This window comes from Ursus americanus, chromosome 26 (genome assembly GCF_024610735.1).
Source record: "Ursus americanus isolate L20-20 chromosome 26, mUrsAme1.1.p, whole genome shotgun sequence".
In the NCBI taxonomy this organism is placed as follows: domain Eukaryota; kingdom Metazoa; phylum Chordata; class Mammalia; order Carnivora; family Ursidae; genus Ursus; species Ursus americanus.
Window position 1 is genome coordinate 1,620,225 of NC_142152.1, and position 6,502 is coordinate 1,626,726.

The following is a 6,502-nucleotide window of genomic DNA, read 5'->3' on the forward strand; positions in this document are numbered from 1 at the left end:
CGTATCTTGGTGAATGCTAACATTATCTGTTTACAGAATAATGTATGATATCATATACATTAGCAAAAGTAGGTTTAGAGGGAAAGTCAAAGAACGCTAGAAAAACATCTATTCTCCCACCAGGAGAACTTGGTTAAGGTCATAAAAAATTTAAACTTTTTAATCTGTATTTTTTCAGAAATACTGGAACTTGTAGCAGAATAAAAAAAATTCCATTGGCTTTGAAACATAGGGGAATGATTTTGAAATCTGAATAATAATATTTGATGATCATATAGTTGTTGAGTTTTTGTTTTTCACTTTAGGCAAAAAAAAAAAAATCTCTTAGCATTTTAGTGTATAGATATATTGGGTAGACTCAAATGGAATGACACCTGTCCCGCTCCCTCCCCATCGAAGTCAGTCCTTTAGAAAGTTTTAAATTGGGAAGTATATAGATGACTTCCTATGGTTGGATCATTTACATGTTCTATAATTAACATCATCTGACCTCAAAAGATAAGGCTTACCATAATATTTCCTTCGTTGGTGGTTAAGACCTGTGTATATATAATATTTTTTCTTTTTTCTCATTTCTAAAATAATGTGTATATACTATAAATACTCCAAACATTACAGAAATATACAATGTAGTATAACCAGAAATATATAGTGTAGTGTGCTGCTTTCCTGGCTTGGTCTACAGAAGGTCAATTTTTAAAAAATATTGAAATTCTAACACTTCCAATTCAACACCTTCAATTCCCCCCAAACCTAAAGTTGTAGTGTTAATAAAGCCTTACTGCATGCTTGGGGGATAACCAAAGAACAGCTCCAAAAGTGATTTACTCTGTCATTGGCAGTAATTTTTCTCAGGTTCATGAGCCCCAAATTCAATACCAGGGACCCTGTGGAGTTTCTATCAGGCTCCCAGATGTTGAAGCCAATTTAATGCCCATCAAAAACTCTCCAAGAACTTTCATGCTCCAAATCCAGACCCAAAGAAGTTTTTCCTGTCCCCCTCCCACACTCCTAATTCCAAGGCCCCTTCATTTTTCTGCTTTAAAATGATTGAGAGGGACTAGAAGGTGAGTTACAGTAGAGTGGATTTCTCAAAGCCCAAGTCAGTTCATTTTAATAGCACCACACAGGAGCACTGAGAGTCCTCTGTCTAAATCTACAAATAGGGAAGCATTTTTCCAATGTTCCAGGAGCCCAGCACAGCCAACACCAACCACATTCAGTTATTAAACTACTAATGATAGCTAACACTCACGAAACACTTACTTTGTGCCAGATGTTATTTTAAGGATTTTATAGCCAATCTACACAAAAACTCTGTGAATAGATAGTAATATTGTTATCATTTTATAGATGAAAGGCATGGAGAAACCCAGTGCAAATTTACCCAGGTAGGGGAAGGTAGAGCAACAATTGAACATAGGCAGTGAGACATTGGTGCCCGTAACTCTTAACTCTACCATGTTACATTTCTGAGAAAATCAGCTGCTCAGATTATAACATCTGAATTTAGACTTCTGATGACCTCACATGTTTCTTCAGGATCCACTGGTGAAGAGTTTATCCTGGATAATTTTCCCCAAACAAGGGGTACATCTCAGATTATAATGGATTTATCTACTACCAGGAATCCAAACTATCCAGCAACCCCCAAAAGCTAGATCATTTACAAAATGAATGAACCAGAACACTGAAAAAGTGAAAAATCCCGGTAATACTGCTCAGAGTTCAGCTCTGTTAATAATCAAGCCATGGATTTTGATTGGTATAAATTTTCAACCTTGTTCTTACCCTTTAAGAAATTCATATTTTTCATGCTTCAGTATGCAGATTGAACATTAATGTGGCCCTTCATAGCATGAGCAGAGGTTGGAAATACCTAAATACCTAAATCAATATGAAGAGTTTGGAGAGTGTGCCTTGCCTTTCTTTTTAGAGCCAGAGGGTAAGAATTGATTGGCCAGTTGATAATGTTGCCTAAATGTTAGACTAGGCCAGACCCAAAGCCTGGTTCGTGGTCCAGATTCCAAGACAGGTAGTGAAGGTAGTGAAGGTAGTGAAGACACCTTAGGCCCATTTTAAGGATACTTTTACCCAATTCACAAATCTGCAAATGAGCAGCAATACAAGTATGTGAGTGGAGAGGTCCCAATGTCTCCACCACTCTTTGTGGAAGGGGGCCCAAAATTCAGAAGTTTAACAAAGCACATTTCTAGTGAAGAATCACCACAAAACTACCTCATAGAGTTTTATTAGCCTAGGATAGAGGCCCTATTAGCACTTGATTTATTTTATCATTCAAGTCAATAAATATTTACTGAACACCTACTATACACTAGGCACTGTTTTAGGCATATCAGTGAAAAAAACCTCATTTGTTGTTGAGCTTACATTCTAGTAGCAGAAGCCAATCATAATTTTTTTTCAATCAATATAATTAATTAAATTCTAAAATACATAAGAAGGTGATGGTGCTTTGGGGGAGGAAATGGATCAGGATATAGGGAAAAAGAAGACTCGGCAGGGAAGAGTTTCCATTTTAAATATGGAGGTCAGGATGGCAGGGTTAGCTTTGTATGTGTGCCATCTGCATTGCACATGGCCCATGCTCAGAAAGGACTGCCCTTGGTTCGATGTTCTGATGACATCTTGAAATTCTTGATTTTATCTTTGAACTTAACGGTTTTTAAGCGAAATCTGATGGGACAAGGGAGTATAAGCAAAGGAAATTTTTTTGTTGAGATTCTACTTGAAACTGCAGTGTATTGGCATATTAATTTGGGGAGAATTGGTATTTTTAAAATATTAAGTTCTTTCCATTCAAGAAGATGGTATGCTTTTCCATCTGGTTTTATGTCTTTAAGTGATATTATGTAGGTATTTTCTATTTAGGATCAGCACATTTCTTTTTTAATTTATTTAAATTGTATATGAAATTATTCCTAGGACTTTTCTGGGAGAACATCAGTTTCAATACAAGGCACATCTTTTTCATATTAAAAGTCCAAAATTTGGGAGTACCTGGCTGGCTCAGTTGGGGGATCGTGCAACTTTTGATATCAGGGTTGTGAGTTCAAGCCCCATGTTGGATGTAGAGATTACTTAACTAAGTAAAAGTAAACTTTAAAAAAAAAAATCCAATACTTTGTCCTTTTACTTACAATCAGTCATAGGAGAAGAGAGAAAATTTTGGAGAAACATACAACTAGAAACATGTTTCTTCGCATGTTGTATTCCTAGCTGTCCTTTGCTTGCAAGTTTATTCTGAAGCTCATTGAAATTAGGTACATAATCCCTTTCAGGAGAAAACAGATCTGAAAGTTAGAGTGGTAGTCGTCAAGACAAGGTCTATATTGGCCATGAGAACAGACTGCTCTGTGGTTACTTGTGGGGATAGCTATGGTTGTCAGTAAGACCAAAAAGAAGTAGCTAGAGAGGTCAATAACCCCATGGCCTCTTGGGTGGAGTCTACATATGTATTGTTGACACCAATGGCCAGTGGGGACTGAATGCAAAGAGCAACAAAAGCAGAGACCACAGTGGCTGATATGATGTGTGGTCCAGGCTTGATTCGTGCAGACCAGGGAAAATGGAACTCATCCCAGATCAATAAGGCTATACATCTTATCGTAAACCACAAGACATTTAATCAGCAGAAGTATCTTCACCAGCAGTGTAGAACACGCAAATACACGGAGATGGAGCAGCTAGATGAAAAATAAGAGCAAAATGTGAAAAATAACAGCATCATGGCAGAAAGAGGTGGACATTCTAGACTAAAATTAAGTGGACACAGAAGTATTTGACAGACTGCAACAGCCCGGCAGCATACTGCTGGAGACATTGTGATTCATAGAAGGCAATCAGCCCAGCCAGGACAAGCATGGATCCAAGAGGAGATGAGGCAGAGAGAGGAGGTTCGAGACTAGGTCTGAGACTGCTTCTTTCCACTTTGGGCTATAGGAAAATACCTAACCTTAGAGAAATTGTGTGGAATACAGTGAATTAGTTGTGCTCAGATGACCCACTTTAGCGGACCCATGTGCCATTTAGTCTTATAGGTATAGTTTCTCACCAATTCATATTTCTTTGTTTACAGAGGCTGAGGAGATCTTCATTCATGTGTTAGAATAGAAACATAAGAATCTTCTACACCCAGATAAATTTCAAGGCATGATAGTGATTTCTACCAGAACACTTAATTGTCAGGCCCCAGTTTCACAGACCGCTGCAGTTCTGCAGTTATGGGAAAGTAGAAGGGGAGGCTGTTGTTCGGACCCAGAATGGCAACACCACTCTTAACATTCATTTTTCAGCTGAGCATTGTGTGAACCGCAGGCAGGATAAGAGTTAAGTATGTCAAACTGCATACACAAAATAAGAAAGAGGGAGAAAGAAATGTTACCAGCATATTTTTAAACAAAAGACATGAAAATGGAGGCTCTTCTGGTATAAAAAAAAATTTTCCTTTGCATACATATTGACAGCCAGAGGAGGTTATTATTGAGAATATGGGTAAAGTTACTGCCAGTTTCTGCTGGTACTTATGTTTAAAAAGAAACTATGGAAACCAGAAGAAGGAATATTAATTAAGTTCAAATTTGGAATGTCCTTGCCAGGAGTAGATGAATGAATTCAATGAAGCAACCTGTTGGGTTGTAATTCAGTGTTTTGTTAGCAATTTAATAGAATGCTGAACTTTTCATAAATTAACACTTTGTTTTAATAATCTTATTAAAAGGTTATTTTTTGATCAGATTAGTCCTGGAATGTGATTTTGTTTTACATTTAAAGAACCAGGATATGTTTTTTTCTTATTTCACCATTTTAAATAACCACATTCTTGGTTATTAATAAAAACTGTTTAATACATTTACATGTTAAAAATAAAAAGTACAAAATAATATAGACAAGTAAATGTCTTTCCCACTCCAGACTGTCAGTCTTTCCCCGCCACTAACTGAAGAAAACAGTTATCAGGTTTTATGTATTTCTTTAGAGATATTATTTGCACATCTGTTTCATACAAATTCACAGAATCTGTTGTTTTCTGAGACCTCTTACAACTCTTTCTAAAGGTTCCCTAATATATATATTACATTATATATATAAGACCCTTTGATTATTACATCTTTTGGGTATTATTCACTAAGAACACATGCCTTTTAAAAGAATATTTTCTAATAGTAAAAGTCATATGAATGTCTGGAGCAGGTAATGCTAATGAGAAAATGCAAAATGGGAAAATTATTCACCTGAATAAACCTGGAGAGTTTACAAGTAAAGCTTCACTGGTCACTGCAGGGTTTAAAGTTTCCACTTTACAATGTAAATATGTTGTGGTTGTCTTAGTTCTTAGACTAATTTGCTTCTTTCTGGTGGGGAGGATAGCAACGTTGAGAAAACACTGACTAAACTGAAAACCAGCTCCATTTAAATGTGAAGCTGCATTCTAAACACCGGCGTAGTCTGCTGAAGGGCTCTGAACATTAAGCTGCATGCCTTGCTGAGTTTTATTCCAAATAGACAACAGCAGATGGTAACAATGCACTTCTCATAGATGGTAGGAGGGAGGCAGTCTTGTTTCAAGTAATACTATTTCTGGGCGGTAATCCAAAATGCGCAGTAGGCAGAAGTTAAAAGGAAGCGCTTGCTTTTAGGTTTTTAAAATATATCCCTTAATCCTGGGTGATGATTGACAATCATGATTTAGAGTATGAGGGGCCTCTTTTTAATCTGGCAAGTTTGATGTTATTTGCGTATCTAGTAGGGCTTTTATTCAACTAAAACTAAGTGGAAGCCTGTGCAATTGATGCCGCATTTCAGAATTGATTTCTGGCCTGGTACTCTATTTACAGATTAGTAAGTACACAGGATCCGTCCTCCTCATCATCTTTTTGAAATTTAAAGGCTCTAAAAGGCACATTTACAATTAAAGTGTTGCTTGCTGTCTAAGACTATGACCAGGAGATGACGTTTTTCCCTTATAATTTAATTTCTTGAGAAAAGAAGCAGTCTGTAAGATTATATTAATCCTGATTCGATTCTTAAAATATAATATTAGCCATTGGTATTTACAAACGGTCAAAATGTTGTCATTATTGGCTTCATGCAATTTGCTATAGGTTCTTGGGAGAAATTTTAGAATTACCTCTAAGCCTCCTGCTCCTATTTAAAGGTTTCTAGCAAAACCTTTGTAAGGAATACATCAGTTTTCTGCTATTGAATTCCTATTGTTTTATCAGTTGTGATAATAAATTGATTTAAAAGCATGCATTATTAAAATATAATTAATTATAAACTCCAAACCAAAATATAACTAAGACAAGAAAATGTGCGAGGGTGAAAGTTAGGTGAATTTTACGGCAGTGACAACAGAGCAATTTTCATCAAGGCATTTAAGTCCTAACATGAATGTCTCTGTCACAGTTGCCTTAAACAAAGAAAAATGGGCTCAAAAGAAGTGAGAGAGAACTATTGTGAAGCACAAGTGATTTGCTGT